The sequence below is a fragment of the Aegilops tauschii genome, chromosome 4 (genome assembly GCF_002575655.3).
Source record: "Aegilops tauschii subsp. strangulata cultivar AL8/78 chromosome 4, Aet v6.0, whole genome shotgun sequence".
Taxonomy (NCBI): Eukaryota; Viridiplantae; Streptophyta; class Magnoliopsida; order Poales; family Poaceae; genus Aegilops; species Aegilops tauschii.
The window spans coordinates 119,899,906-119,916,633 of record NC_053038.3 but is presented as its reverse complement, the minus strand read 5'-3'; the positions used below and the strand labels follow the sequence as shown (position 1 = coordinate 119,916,633).

General features: G+C 44.2%; 1 long non-coding RNA gene across 1 annotated transcript; it reads left to right on the top strand.

Moving 5' to 3' along the window:
* The first annotated feature begins 13,492 nt into the window (after positions 1 to 13,492).
* On the top strand, positions 13,493 to 15,320 carry LOC109769946 (uncharacterized). The gene is made up of 3 exons (XR_002234472.4): positions 13,493 to 14,009; positions 14,471 to 14,609; positions 14,690 to 15,320. It is a non-coding gene; the product is annotated as an uncharacterized lncRNA (long non-coding RNA).
* Positions 15,321 to 16,728: the final 1,408 nt, after the last annotated feature.

Here is a 16,728-nt window from a genome sequence, read left to right as displayed (position 1 = left end):
TCTACGCAACTCAAGGACCCACGGAGAGAGTTGAGGATTTCGGTATTTTCATATTTGAGTTTTTCTCAAATTTGGAACAGAGGATCGTTTGATTTTAATTATTTTCTATTCGAATATTTATTTTATAAAAATAAAAGAGAGAGGATAAAATGACTTCCTCAAAATAAATAAATATTGGAGATTTAATATTAAAATCAAATAATAATTTTATTCGGAGTTTTATCGCTATTTTATTTGAATTAGGAAAAATATGCGTTTTTCAAAATTGCATTAGAGTCCCAAATAAATGTTCACCTTGTCCGGTAGATTTTTAGAGGACGGGGAAATTTTATTTCAGGATTTTTGGAGCCTGTTTAGTATTTCTTTTATTTGTTTATCTGCGCGGAATAATTTAAGAAAAAAGGGAAACCGACTTTGGGCCGTATCCGCCCGGGACTTCGCCCGGGGGAGGCTTTATAAGCCGCTGAGGCAAGCCCCGCAGCCCATCAGTCCGCCGCCGACGAAACCCTAGCCGCCGCCGCCCGCGCCGCGCGCCGCCGTCGCCGACGCCGCTTGCCGCCGCCTCCGCGCCGCCGGAGCCGCCACCCGCCGCCCCGCGCCACCGCCCGACCCCGCCACCAGAGCCGCCCGCCGCCGCCGCCGTTTCGCCAGACTTCACCGGAGGTAGCCGCCGCCGCCTCGGTTTTCGCGAGAAAACCGATTGGTTTTTTTTTCGAAACCCTAGATGCGTTTTTTTAGATCGGTTTTTTTCCGGTTTATTTATTTAGCGAACGCCCGTTCGTTCATTCATTTTAACGAACGGTTTTCACCGTTTAGCCGAAGACAGGGAACGTTCGTTCGTTAGCCTGTTCGTCAGTTTTTCTTTTTCTCGGATTTTCCGCGCATATTTTCGATCGCAATTTCTGACCCGATTTTCGTTTTAGTTTATCTTTTCGCTCGTTTATCGGAATCAGACGATTCAAGCGCCTAGAGTTTCGTCTCGAAGCCCTCTTTCTGTTTAATCAACTTAAACAAGTTTTTTCTACTGTAAAATTTGACTTTATTCCAGAATAGTAAATGAAGCTTGTTTCTTTCGCAGTTTGAGTTTTGTTGCTTCGTTTGATTTGATTCTTTTTGCAAACCAGAGTTCTTAAGTTGAACTTTCTGGTTAGATCTTCTTATTTGAGTTTTACCCATGCCCCTTGCTTGATTGCTTATTGTATGCTTGTTTGTTTGCGATAGAGTACCCGGAGTGCGAAGCGTGCTACTACGAGTCTCTAGGTTTCACGGATCATCAGCAAGGCAAGTAACACTCTGATCATACCTCTTTACTACCCAATTTTATTGCATTAGATCAATACTCAAACAATTGCATGGTTAGGATCTGAATTAAATTGTGGGTTTGGGAAGTAGATGAGGTAGTACCTATTCACCTGTTTATTATCAAACCTATGTGAGTTACTTCTACGTTGCTTATATTGCTATGCTATGCTCGTAGACGTGGATTGGGTTTGAGTGTATTCATGACAGATGTGAGATTGTTACTTAATGGTTCAACTTAAGGTGGCAACCTTAATACACATCTGGGTGGATTGAGGCACCTGGGGCACCCAGTGTTGTCTGTATTTTTTGGAAATCCCGGGGTACCGTGTGATTCTCCTATGGACTGCCACCCAGGCTCAAAGGGATCATAAGATTATTCATGCTAGAAACTTCCGTGTGCAGCCACATGCCATTATGGGCTCTAGCATAGTTGAGTAAGTTGTGGGAAACCTTTCCATGATGGGCTAGCAGATGTAGGGGATTGTAGGTGTACATGCCTATCTATCGGTTAAGGGGACCTCTTCGGAAAGACTGTGTCTCGGTCATCCGTTTCTCAAACATCATGTAGTGCGAGAAATCAAACGGAGGAGATCGAGTCTTGTGGGGAAAAGTGCACAAACCTCTGCAGAGTGTACAAACTAATCATGGTTAGCCGTGTCCCCGGTTATGGGCATCTTGAGTATCTAGTTCTTCGATTATCATGTGGATCTCATCACTCTTAATATAATTTGATTCGGTTTAATGATGATGCTTAATTGGGATTGAGTTGGGTGAACCTTCTCAATGTTTAACAACCACCATGATAGTTAAATAAAATTTATTCCTTTGTTGTAGGGAAAAATTGGCTTTTCGCAAAACATATTAACCATACAGCCTCCACCAGCCATATATGCATATAGAGATAGCTTTATTCTATTCATTACTCTTTTTTGTTGCCTTGCCAGCATATTCCATGTGCTGACCCGTTTTTAGGCTGCAACGTATCATGTTGCAGACTTTTCAGACGACGAGTAAGGAGCCTTAGGTCGTGGTCTTTCACTCAGTGATGCCGTTGGAGTTGATGGACTCACTTTATCTTCCAAGCCTTCCGCTGTTATCGTATTAGATGGCCTTAAGCCATATCTATTGTAATAAGTTCTCTTTTGAGACATTCGATGTAATAAGTGTGTGATTGCTACTCTGTTATAAATCCTTCAAGTACTGTGCATGTCAGCATTACCGATCCAGGGATGACACTGATGCACAGAGATCAGACTATTTGAGGTCTGGTCGCTACATGACTACGATGAGACCTTCTCACCCATAGCGATGCTTAAGTCTGTCCGAATCATCTTAGCAATTGCCGCATTTTAGGATTACGAAATTTGGCAAATGGATGTCAAAACTGCATTCCTTAATGGATATCTTAAAAAAGAGTTGTATATGATGCAACCAAAAGGTTTTGTCGATCCAAAAGGTGCTAACTGAAAGGATCGAGATGGACCTAGAGGCGGGTGAATAGGTACAATTACAAATTTTAATTATTTCTTAGCAATTTTAGGCAATAGTGCGGTATATGAAAGTGAGCCTAACAATTGCAAGTGTGATGCTAAGAACTAAGCAAGATAAACAAGTAACACAAGTATGTATGGTAAGCAAGCACAATATGATATACGTAAGTGCTAAGAGACAAGTAACCACAAGTAGAGAGTTATAGGAATAACCGCAACTCCTGGAGACGAGGATTTATGCCAATGTTCACTTCCTTGGAGGGAAGCTACGTCACCGTTAGAGATGTGGATGTTACCACGAAGGTACACCAACGCCACGAAGGCTCACCCTATTCTCCCTTTGAGACAACACCACGAAGGCGTTTCTCAACCACTAGTGGTAGACCTTGGGGTGGTCTCCAAACCCTCACAAACTTTTCCGGGGGGAATCACAATGGTCGATTCCTCTCCGAAAGACTCCTACGCCTAGGAGTATCCAACCTCCAAGAGTAACAAGAACGTTGGTAAATGCTCAAGAACTTGCTCAAACCACGAATTCCTTTGGTGAGAAGAAGGGGAAGGAGTGGATCTATCACTTGATTGGAGAACTTCTCTCAAATGTTCCCAAATCCCTCGGGGATCTAGGATTTGGTGTAGGGAATCAAGAGAGGGAGTGAGATGTGTTCTTAGAAAGCTCAAAGTGAATGGTCAACCTTATCCCATGGGAGGGAGAAGGCTATATATAGTGTGAGTGCAAAACAGACCGTTGAGCCACTTAGTGCACAGGGGCTGACGGACGTCCGGTGGGTACCGGATGACCGGTGACTCAGATTGGACCGGACGTCCGGTCGCTGGAACACCTACCAGGACACAGACGAGGCAAGAGACACACAGCCAGCGGATGTCTAGAAGGCGCCGGTTGTCCGGAGCCCGGACGTCCGGAAGGTGCCGGTCGTTCGGAGCCCGGACGTGCGGTATGATCGGAAATCCGCTAATTAATGTTCTATTGAGGCAGAACCGGATATCCGGAGAGGAGCGGACGTCCGGTGACCGGTCGTCCGGTGAGACCGGATTTTCGCTAATTTAGCTTCTGTGAGGAGGCACCGGACATCCGGGAAGAGCCGAATGCCCGGTCGGCTGTGAGGGGTCGGACGTCCGTAGAACGTCGGACGTCCGGTGATAGCTGAACTTACTAGCTTAGAACCATACCAGAATTTGTGCATACGTTAGAGGAAGAATTTAAGATGGCACAGAGATGATGTGTGAGGATATTATGTGGCTTTGAGCAAGTTCTTTCACGAAATCCAATGATCCCCTCTTAATAGTGCGGGATCCCTATACTCAAGAACGAATCGAAAAAGAGCCGAAGCTTTTTGTCTTTGTCTTGTATCTCTGCTCTTGAGTGATATATATATATATATATATATATATATACTTTTGTCCGTAGTCATGATCCACACATGGCCCTTGAGACATAATCCTGAGATATACTTGATAAACATGATTAGTCCCAAAATGCATGTTATCATCAACATCAAAATACGATTAAGGGCATGATTGCACTTTCAATCTCCCCCTTTTTGGTAGCTGATGACAACATACATGCACTTCTCAATATGTCAACAAAAACTTTGAATATCGAAGGGATTTGTTGTGGGGCTCCCCCAAAACATGTGCATACATAAAATAAGCATGAGGAGAGCTCCCCCTTAATTTGATACCATCAGAAACAAATCTCATAAACAAGATAACATAAAACCATCATACCCGCAAAGGCTCCATATAGGTTCATCACTGATATAGCATAGAACATAAGTCGATAAAGGACATAACATGAGTTCGATCAAGCTAGTACCATAGCATAGAACATAAGTCGATAAAAGACATAACATGAGTTTGATACAAGCTAATATCATAGCTTGACATAGATAAGTGCCTACTCCCCCTTGGCATCAAATACCCAAAAGGGCTCATAACATCATCAAAGAGGATCATCATCATCATCATCATGAGCACCACTGCCACCAGCCTCGTCAAAGAAGTCAACCCACTCAGGACCCGAGGGAAAACCAAAGTCAGAAGGTGGTTCATCAGGGAGACGTTCATCGTCACTCACATCGTAAACTCTGGGGTCTCTCAGACGAGCCTTCAGAGCATTCTTGGAAGTGACCATGCGAGTGACAACGTCGTGATTTTGGGAGCAATGAAAGGTAAACACCTTCATCATGGCAGAGCGAGCCTTCCCAAGAAAGCGAGCAATGCACCCAAAGGATGCAGATCTGGAAGGAGTAGAACGAGCAGGAGGAGGAGGAACACTAGCTGCATTACGAAGAGTAGGAGCAGAAGAGTCCTTGGGGACCCAAACATCCGACATGTGAGGTTGAATGACCCACCGCTCATGCAAGTGAGTGCGGGCAATGGGAAAAGGAGCAACACTCTCGATAAAAGCCTGAAGAAAGGGGGCATGAGGAAAGACCCGCTTGTGCTGAAAACTAGCGAGACGGATCTCATGCCATAGAAAATGAGGAACATTTATCTTCCCCTTTGAAGATGCATAGAGGCGATGCATGAGATCAATGTAGTAGCTATTGCAAGACCCCTTGTCACCCATCTTGGGATAGATGGTGCGAATGACACACTGATAGATGATGTAGAAAGGTGAGCGCCAAATGGAGACTTGGTTCAGACCCTTTCGTTTCTCCTCATTAGTCATATCTTCTATTGGTTTGAGAAGATCTGCACAGACGTCAATGCCCTTGGGCCTATGGTTGGGGTCATCCTTACGGATTTTGAAACCGGTGTCAGGAAACCCAAGGGCAGCAACAAATTGAGAATAAGACATCGTGAGCACGGTGTCAGAGGTCATCCAAGTGACAGTGTTATTTGGACCAAAGTAACATGTGGCATAGAATTGATGAATGGCAGCTTGGTTAAAATCATGTTGAAATGCAAATGGAGTAGCAAGATTAGATGACTCAATGAGCTCAATAGCCCCCGGATATTTCGCCGGATGAGCATGAATCTGCTCTAAGTCAATGCATACATGAAGAGAGAGACCCTTAGGAATGATGATAGTGGTAAAAATGTCTGCCTGGACATTAGTGCGAAAGCGAGCATCTTGTGAGTCGAATGTCACGACGAAGCGTAAGATAAGAAGCTATGGGAACCTCATTGAACCGTTTAATGTTGCGGCCGAGAGGAAGTGGAGGTTCAAGAGAGATGCGACGGGCATCACCTTGAGGTTGCACCGGAGGAGGAGGCTTGAAGGTGGGCTGACGGGTTCCTAGCTTGGGTGCAGTGGCGCGAACAGCAACATACGCGGGTTGCTCCAAATCTTCCAGTTCATCCTCATAGTCGGATTCCTCTGAAGAGGAGTCGCTGGGCGAGGGTGGGATGTGAGGGTGGGCGGCACGCTTCCGAGGACGGTTTCGCTCTTGTGAATCATCAGAGCCACCATGATGAGACGACCCACCAGTGACCTGCTTGCATGCGGAGTGCTTGGTCCTTGGCATCTCGACCTAGAGGAGGAGGAAGACCCAAATCACCTAACACATTCATAGATTGAAGAGGAGTGCGGTTGAAGAGAGGAGAATAAGAGGAGGTGCTACCTCGGAGGATGAACAGGATGGGGAAGGGAACGACGGGGCGGCGGCCGGAGGCCCTATGCCGACCAGGACGACCCAGCCCGCGTGAAGACGACGACGAGCACGGCCGGCGCGCGACCTCAGCAAGGAGAGTGAGCGGCGGCATCGGGGAACAGATGAGGAATGGGATGGATTAGGTTTAGGAACTGCCCAACACGCACTCAGCTATATATATATATATATATATATATATATATATATATATATATATATATATATATATATATATATATATATATATATGCGAGTCGGGAATTGACCAGACGACCGGTGTGGAACGGACGTCCGGGACCTGAGAAAATCTACCAGAGCGCCAGATAGCAGACGACCGGAAACAGCGGACATCCGACGGGATGAGACATGGCAGAAATTAAAGGAAGTCTAGACTTGCCGGACGTCTGGTATGAGGGCAACAACAAGGATTTTACAGACGTCCGGTACATAGCAGACGTCCGGAAGTATATAGAATTTTTTGAGAGGAGTAGGTTGCAATTATTGGTGCTAATAACCATGATGGGGAGATGATGATTACAGTACGTAGTAAGTTGCAAAGACATAATATGTTAAGCAATGAGTATCCTATGCCAACAATAATAAAACACACACCGCTAAGATATTGTTCTAATGAGAAGAGCGGTGGCCAATGCCACCATGTATGAGTATACGTGACATGGCTCCGCAAAGATTGGAACTTTGGGTGCATGATCACTACTCCATCATTGAAAGCACCATAGTTAGAATAACATGGTAGCTTTGAGAGTGTTTGTTCTATCTATGCATTGCATAGGGTGAGAGTACTCATGAATTGAGGTACTCCCCCTAAATATATGCCTACATCAAGACAAGACATTAAGTTCATGCATGAATGGGTACTAGATTTCACATAATATTGTCAAGCTCCAAGATACCAAGTTCACGCCTAAGTCGACAAAACCTTGCTCCATCCAATGGCTTGGTGAAAATATCTGCAAGTTGCATATCTGTGCCAACATGAGCAATGTCAATATCACCCTTCTCCGCATGATCTCTCAAGAAGTGATACCTAATATCAATGTGCTTGGTGCGGGTATGATCTTTGGGGTTCTCAGCAATATTGATGGCACTTTCATTATCACATAGAAGAGGCACATGCCTATAGGTGATACCGTAATCCTTCAAGGTTTGCCTCATCCATAGTAATTGAGTTGCACAACTGGCGGTTGCAATGTATTCAGCTTCTGCGGTAGAGAGGGCAATACAATTTTGTTTCTTCGAGGACCAACTTACCAAGGAGCATCCAAGAAACTGACATGCGCAGGAGGTGGACTTACGATCCACTTTGTCTCCAGCCCAATCCGCATCCGTGTACCCAATGAGATCAAACTTAGCATCCTTGGGGTACCATAGACCCAACTTTGGGGTGTGAACAAGGTATCTAAGAATATGCTTAACCGCCTTATGATGAATTTCCCTAGGAGAAGCTTGAAATCTAGCACACATGCATACACTAAACATGATGTCTGGTCTAGATGCACAAAGATAAAGCAATGAACCAATCATAGAGCGGTAAATAGATGGGTCGAAAGGAATACCATTTGTGTCTTCAGTGAGTGCAATTTTGGTTGGCATGGGTGTCTTACATGGACTAGCATTAGACATGCCAAACTTCTCTAGGATATCCTTGAGGTATTTTGCTTGAGACAAGAAATTTCCTTCTTGAAATTGTTGAATTTGAAATCCGAGGAAGAACTTCAAATCCGCATTGAGTGACATTTCAAAATTCTTGGTCATGGAAGCCGCAAACTTCTTGCACAAATGAATGTTAGGAGAACCAAAAATGATATCATCTACATAGATTTCGCATAAGATCAAATCACCCTTGTCCCTCTTAGTAAAAAGAGTGGGATCGATCACCCCTCTCACAAAACCATCATCTAGTAAAAACTTCTTAAGATGATCATACCAAGCACGAGGTGCTTGTTTGAGGCCATACAAAGCCTTATGAAGTTTATACACATAGTCTTTGTGATCGGGATCAACGAACCCAGGTGGTTGTGATACATATACTTCTTCTTGTAGAGGACCATTAAGGAAAGCACTCTGCACATCCATTTGACGTAATGTAAAACCATTGAAAGCAGAATAAGCAAGTAAGATGCGAATGGATTCAAGACGGGCAACGGGGGCAAAGGTCTCACCAAAGTCCAAACCTTCAACTTGTGAGTACCCTTGTGCCACTAACCTTGCCTTGTTACGAATGATTACACCATTCTCATCTTGCTTGTTCTTGAAAATCCAATGACGTTGTGCTCGGTAGTTGGCCTCTTGACTAATGACCACACTTGGTTGCGTTCAAAACTGTTCAACTCTTCTTGCATAGCAACGAGCCAATCGTTGTCCATCAATGCATCTTGTACCTTGAGAGGCTCAACACTAGACATAAACGAGAAGTGAGCACAAAAGTTTGTCAAATGTTTACGAGTGACTCTACCTTCCGATATGCCGGTGAGAATTTTGTCAACATCAACATGACCGGCCACTCGAGGCATGATGGAGGTAAGAGTTTCACGAGGTTCAACTTCATGTCCATCATCCACGTCCTCAACATATGGATCATTAATGTGTGGTGGAAGATCTTCTTCTTCATCTTGCATTTGTTGAGGTTCATCGTCAATTATCGCACTTTCTTGTTCTTGCCCTTCAGGATGATCTTGTTCTTGATGATTATCATGAAGAGGAACTTGATCATCATCTTGTACTTGGTCTACGAGCATTGGTTGAGCAATAGGACCTTGTGGTGGTATGGGTGTTGAAGTAGTTTGATGATGCGTGAGGCTTCCATCTTCTTCTTCATCATCATGAGGTTCTTTTTCCATTGGAAGAAGTGCACCAACACCCATGGTCAAGATATCTTGAGAAGAATCTTCTTCACCTACATCACTTAGATCAACTCGCTCCCCATGGGAGCCATTAAATTCATCAAACACCACGTCACAAGTTTCTACAACACATCCATTGGATTTGTTGTAGACTCTATAGGCGTGAGAGTTTGATCCATAGCCAACAAATATGCCCTCAATGGTTTTAGATTGAAATTTTCCTAACCGTTCTCTTTTGTTGAGGATGAAACATTTGCACCCAAATACACGAAAGTACTTGACATTTGGCTTGTTCCCAGTTAGGAGCTCATATGGAGTCTTTTCCAATATAGTGCGGAGGAAGATCCGGTTTGATGCATGGCATGCGGTGTTGACAGCCTCGGCCCAAAAACTATGTGGCTACTTGTATTCATCCAACATGGACCTTGCCATATCCACAAGTGTGCGGTTCTTCCTTTGTGCTGCACCATTTTGTTGGGGAGTGTATGGTGCTGAATATTGATGCTCAATCCCTTCATCACTAAGAAATTCTTCCAAGGTGTAGTTCTTGAACTCAGAGCCATTATCACTTCTTATTGCCAAGATTTCTTTGTCAAACTTGCGTTGTGCTTGCTTGGCAAAATCAATGAAGGTGATCTTCGTCTCGTCCTTGGACTTGAGGAAGAAGACCCATGTATATCTTGAGTAATCATCAACAATGACAAGCCCATACTTTTTCCCACCAAGACTATCCCATGAAGGAGGCCCAAAAAGATCCACATGAAGGAGCTCCAAAGGCCTTTAAGTAGACACAATATTCATGGGTGGGTGCTTTGATTGATGTTGCTCCCCGGCTATGCATGCACTACACACACGATCTTTCTCAAAAGAGACATTGGTTAGTCCAAGGATGTGATTACCCTTTAAGAGATCTTGAAGATTTCTCATGCCGACATGGGCTAGCCGGCGATGCCATAGCAACCCCTTGTCGGCCTTGGCCATTAGACAAGTTGCATGGAATGTGCTCTCTTTCAAGAAATCAACCGTCTAAAGGTTGCCATCCAACTCTCCAACAAAGGCCACTTCGAGAGTATCTCTCTTAAAGACTTTCACATCCGTTAGTCCAAAGAGTGTATCAAAACCAACAGAAGCCAATTGGCGAACAGAAAGCAAATGATATTTAAGGGATTGGACAAGCATGGCATTTGCAAGAGACATGTCATTTGTGATAGCCACCTTGCCCAACCCGAGTACCTGTCCTTTTGATCCTCCACCAAACATAATGCTCATAATGGTTGAGTAGCTTCCATGAAATCGTAGAGCAATTTGCTATCTCCGGTCATATGATTGGTACATCCACTATCAATCACCCATTTTACTCCACCGGAGAAGGCAACCTACACAAAATTATGACTTGGTTAGAGGCACCCATTTTGCAATGGGACCTCTCAAGTTAGTCACGAGGGTCTTAGGAACCCAAATAGCATAAAACCGGAATGCATTTCGAGGACCAACAAACTTTGCATAAACTTCTCCATCCTTAGTCTTACGATGTACATAGGATGGATGCATGAACTATTTTGGCTTGTTGAGAGTGGGCATGCCCCTCGTGGCCTTCCCACCAACAACCTTACCTTTCTCCTTGTGCCCTTCTTGTACAAATGTTTATTTTAGAGGGGTGGTGCACTTTTGAGAGGACGTCTTCTTCTTGCTTGTGCTTAGGTCAAAGCCGAGCCCCTCTTTGGCAAACACCTCATTGTGTTGGCTCAATACCTCATTGAGGTTCTTTTGTCCTTGAGGACATGTCATGAGACCTTTCTCGATTTGAGCCTTGACAAATCGATTCTCCTCAAGAATAGATGCTAGATCACTACTAGAGTTAGTAGTACAAGCATCAACATTGATAATAGGAGAAGAGTAAGCCTTGGCTAGAGTTTCAAGATAAGAATCTTGAGCATCTCAAAACTCTTTGTAAGAATGGTGAGCTCTTCTTCCTTAGTCTTGAGGGACATGGATAGGAGCTCACAATCCTTAGAGAGAGAAGCATGAGACTTCACAAGCTTACTTTTATCATTCATCAACTCTTCGCAAGAGTCAATAGCCTTTTTCAAGGAGGCAAGATCTTTAGTATGAACATCAATGTTTGCACCAATTTTCAAGCATAGTTCATCATTTCGTGCTTCCTCATATTGGACTTTCCGCTCAAGGATTTCATATTTTTCCTTTTCCTCGGTGATGAGGGTTTCGAGTTCCTTAATGGTGATGGTGTGCTTACTCACCATCTCCATAAGCATACGAAACATAGTGAGCTTCTTTCCTTTAAGGGAGCACGTGAACTTATTTAGTTTAGCAAGCATAGGATCATCTATATCATCATCCTCATAATTATCCTCCGCATCAAGATACTCATCACTAGGAGTAGGAGGAGTGAAAAGAGGAGGGTTTGATCGTGGGGTTACCTTGACCTTGTCAGGAGAGCTTTGGTCCTCTCCATCTTCTACCACAGCCTTTGCCATTAGGCACTTGTGAGCGTTGCCCTTGTAGTCCTTCATATAGTTGTAGGTGACAACATCACCACTCTTGTTGACTAGCCTCAACGTGTTTTGAGAATCTTGAGCAACTCCGGCAACACCACTAACATCATCCGGATCGGATTCTTCATGAGCAACCATTGCTTTCCCATCTCTCTTCTTGAGCTTGGAGTTCTAAGGATTTGGAAACTTATTCTTGGGAAAGGTCTTGGGAAACCTTGGTTTATCTTCTCTCTTCTCATAAGGGCACTCATTGGAGAAGTGGTTGGTTTCTTCACAGTTGTAGCATTTCCTCACTTTCTTCTTCTGGAATCTTCCCTTGAATTTTCCCGCGCTAAACTTGTTGACAAAGAGAGCAATGTCTTCATATGACAGGCTCTCATCTGAATCAATCTCATCACCATCCTCATCATCTTCATCTTCTTCTTCTTCTTCACTTTGCTCTTCTTCACATACATGCTTGGCCTTCAATGCAAGATTGATCTTTCATGTTGAGGTACCATGCATGGCAAGATGCTTTGTGGCATTTGCCTTTGACTCTTCAAATAGTTGGAAAGTGGATATGATGTCATCTGGAGTCATTTCCTTGAATCCATGGTGTTGTCTTATGTCCCACACCATTTGGTGATGATATGGAGCAAGAGCATGAAGCAACTTATCCACGAGAAATCCATCTTGAGCCTTGTCACATTCACATGACTCAGTGTCGGCGGTGAGAGTCATGAGATGCTCAAGTAGTTGCTTGGGAGATTCACCTTTCTCCGTACAATTTTTTTGCAATTGACCCTTGGCAATTTCATATTGAGCAAGCCGGAGAGTGGAGGTACCGGTCTTGGTTCTCACAATGGTATCCCATAATTCCTTGGCACTTGTGATATGTATGTATGGTCTCCTTTGCTTGTCGGTCATACCTCTTCTTATGCACATGGTTGCTGTGTCGTTGAGATGCTTGTCATATACCTCTCTTGGAGTAAGATTCTTCAGGTCAACAACTTGGTAGCCATACTCCAAGATCTCCAGCATCTCATCATTTCCATATCGAAGATGATCCTGCATAGCAACTCTCCACAAAGCAAAATCGGTAGTTTCATCAAGTAAAGGAGGTTTGCCTTGAGGGTTATACTTAGGTTTCTCTATTTGAGGTCTTGCATAAAGCTAAGGAACACTGCAGTGTTCATTGCTAGGAGGTTGTTGGCCAAGTGAAGGAGTAGTCACAGCTGGCCTCGAGGCCGCACCGCCAGAAAGTGGTGTAAGCATCGTGGTTAGTGTGGCTAACCTCATTTGGACCAAGGCCTCAAGAGAGGCATCATGCTCCTCCTTTTGCTTAGCAAAAGCTCGTTCCAGATCCTCTGAAGTGAAGGACTTGGCTTCCGTGGAAGCCGCGCCCGTATTCTTCGGATCTGCAACAAGGGAAGTCACATCGGGGTTCATCTCGCTCTAGGGCGGTTAAGCCACAAGAATAGAGCACGAGGCTCTGATACCAATTGAAAGAAATCGGCCGACTCAGCGATTTATCGGCCGATTTATCGCTTATCGTGTGGTGACCGCCAAGATAAAGCCTTATCTTTGTTATTTATCGTTCGGACCGATTTATCGCTCTGACAGGCGATAAATCGCTAGATTCCCGATTAATCGGGCTGGGCCCCTAACGTTAGAAAGCCCGAAAGGTTGAATTTTGGCTCCCTTAGGCCCTCTTCGGTGGCCTTCCCGCACAGCCGCAACCCACATTTGGGATTTCCCCTCGCTGAGTTAGGGTTTCAACCTCCCAGCGCGCTGCGATGCTAGATCCACAAGCCGCCGTCACGCTGGTCGCCGGCGGCGGCCCTAGCTACCACCACTCGAGCTAGGCGCCCTCTGGATCCTCCTCTCCTCTTCCACGGGACCTCAACCACCAACGCGGCAGCACCATCTCCAACTCTCTGCATCGCCATCGCGCCTCCTCTGCATCTCCCAATCATCGACGACCGGACCTGCTCCCCGTCGCCTTACCTTGCTACAGCAGCACCGGAGCTGTGCCCCTCTTCCTGTACCAGCACCGGAGTTGCGCCACTCTTCCTCAAGAAGCACCGGGCCACACATATTTTCTCCATGGCCGACGGCTGGTGATGCTCGGCGCGGCCACTCTTCCTTCAGAGCTGCGGAGCGGCTCCATCCTCTGCTTCCTACTACGACGAACGACAGCAGCTATACACACCATCCCTTCTACAGCAGCAAGACAACATCCTGGTATGGTTTCTTTGTTGCGCCGCTCTCCTCTTTTAAGTTCTAAAACTACAGCTGTTGTCATTTCTTCAGAAGATAAAAATGAGTGCCAGCTACTGTCATATCTTCAGTCAATAACTCTGGTTGTAACTTGTAAGCGCCGGCGGATGCTCGTGGAGGCCAAAGGGGATTGTGACCTCCCCTTCCAAAATTAAGCTCGCTACTGTCATTTCTTTAGTCAATACTTGCTTGCTACTGCCTACTACTGTACTTCATTAGATGGATTTGTCCGCTATGTTCAATTACAATGTAATTGTGTAGTACAATATTTTAGATTTGTTGTACATAATCATGTACAGGATACGTTTCCCTTCTATGTTGTTGCCCTTTTCTTTTATGTACAGACTAAGAACCATCAATCATATACAGAATAAGTTGCCCTTTTATTAGTCTGATTCTCATACATGTTGTTGCCCTTTTTTTAGATGGCTGCTTCCAGTGCTTCTGAGGTTGCAAGTTCCAGACTGAAGAGAAACTCGGATGACATGGCATGGGAGTTTGCTATGCTGATTGATCCAGATGATCTGCAAAGAGTGTGAAAGAAATTGGAGCGTTTTTGAACAAGTAAGTCTCAACCTACAAATACTGATCCATTTTTTCATTTATGACAAGATGTGAATCACTAACCTTCACTATGCAATTAGGTTGATGCAAAGAGGAGAAATAAATTAGATGTGCGTCGTAGGGACGATCTAGTTTATATTCAATTCAATGGAAGATTTCTAGACAAAAGAAAGAAATACTCCTCATCTTGTGATGTTCTCCTTGGTGAAGATGCTTCCACAGCCCAAGATTGGATATGTGAAGATGCTTACGATGATGAAGAGATGGGAACTACCAGAGTTGACAATACAACAGAGCCTCGTAGAAGTCTAAGGGTGAGAGAGCTCCATGAAGTGGAAGACTTTGTTTCCATTAATGAAGATGACACTGTGCCTATCAATGAAGATGAGATTGAGTTTGAGTTTGATAATGACATGGTTGGGGGGATAGAACAAATTATGATGAGGAAGACCTGATGCAGCCTTGAACCCTAGGCCTTTTAACAATCTCATTCCTAGTACTGTGTGTTGCTTGCTAGAAGCCTACGGCCTTATTTTGGTTGTGACTTGTGACTTATGAGAGAATCAAAAAGCTAGCTAAGAACTACCTTATTTTGGTTGATTGGTGTTTGGCTGTTTGCAAGCAAAGTAGTAACTAGTAAGAGACTAAGAGTGTAAGACTGTAAGACTAAGAAATTGAAGTAGAAGTGTAGAACTAAGCTTATTTGTGTTATTCTGGACCTGTTGTGCTGCCTATCCAGTATCCAAGTTTATTTGTGGACTACTATCTAAGTTTATTTGTGGACTGGTGACTGAGACTATCAACTGCAATCTTGTGTACACATGATGTTGAGATGGCTGTAGTTTATTTGTGCACTCATATATGTAGTTATGTATTGTTGTACTGCCTATTGTTGCTTGTTATTTACTTATTTAAATGAATAAGTGCTATCCCATTTGAAAATGCCCAAACAGAATATGTGCTGTTGAAGTGCTGTCCAATTTTTCTTGTGTAATATTGTAGTAGTATCTATGTACTCGTCCTATTTGAATTTCAAACATGCAGAAACATGACATGTGTTGTTGTTATATATTGATGTGGTCTTAAAGGCTTACAAAACACACTTGTTGATTATTTCCAATTTTGCCTTAATAGTGCCTGAAAACGTAGGTCTTGCGAAAAAACTTGGTCGATTAATAGTCGACCGATAAAATTGATTAATCGGACGATTTCCGATTAATCTCTAATCCCCAACCGACCGAGACGATAACGATAAGTGATATCCCAAACAGTGGGTACAATTACAAATTTTAATTATTTCTTAGCAATTTTAGGCAATAGTACGGAATATGAAAGTGAGCCTAACAATTGCAAGTGTGATGCTAAGAACTAAGCAAGATAAACAAGTAACACAAGTATGTATGGTAAGCAAGCACAATATGATATAAGTAAGTGCTAAGAGACAAGTAACCACAAGTAGAGAGTTAGGGTTAGGAATAACCGCATCTCCGGGAGATGAGGATGTATGCTGATGTTCACTTCCTTGGAGGGAAGCTACATCACCGTTAGAGAGGTGGATGTTACCACGAAGGCACACCAACGCCACGAAGGATCACCCTATTCTCCCTTTGAGACAACACCACAGAGGCGTTTCTCAACCACTAGTGGTAGACCTTGGGGTGGTCTCCAAACCCTCACAAACTTTTCTGGGGGAATCACAATGGTCGATTCCTCTCCGAAAGACTCCTACCGCCTAGGAGTCTCCAACCTCCAAGAGTAACAAGAACGTTGGGAAATGCTCAAGAACTTGCTCAAATCACGAATTCCTTTGGTGAGAAGAAGGGGAAGGAGTGGATCTATCACTTGATTGGAGAACTTCTCTCAAATGTTCCCAAATCCCTTGGGGATCTAGGATTCGGTGTAGGGAATCAAGAGAGGGAGTGAGATGTGTTCTTAGAAAGCTCAAAGTGAATGGTCAACCTTATCCCGTGGGAGGGAGAAGGCTATATATAGTGTGAGTGCAAAACAGACCGTTGAGCCACTTAGTGCACAGGGGCTGACGGACGTCCGGTGGGTACCGGACGACCGGTGACTCAGATTGGACCGCACGTCCGGCAGGGCGACCGGTCGTCCGGTCGCT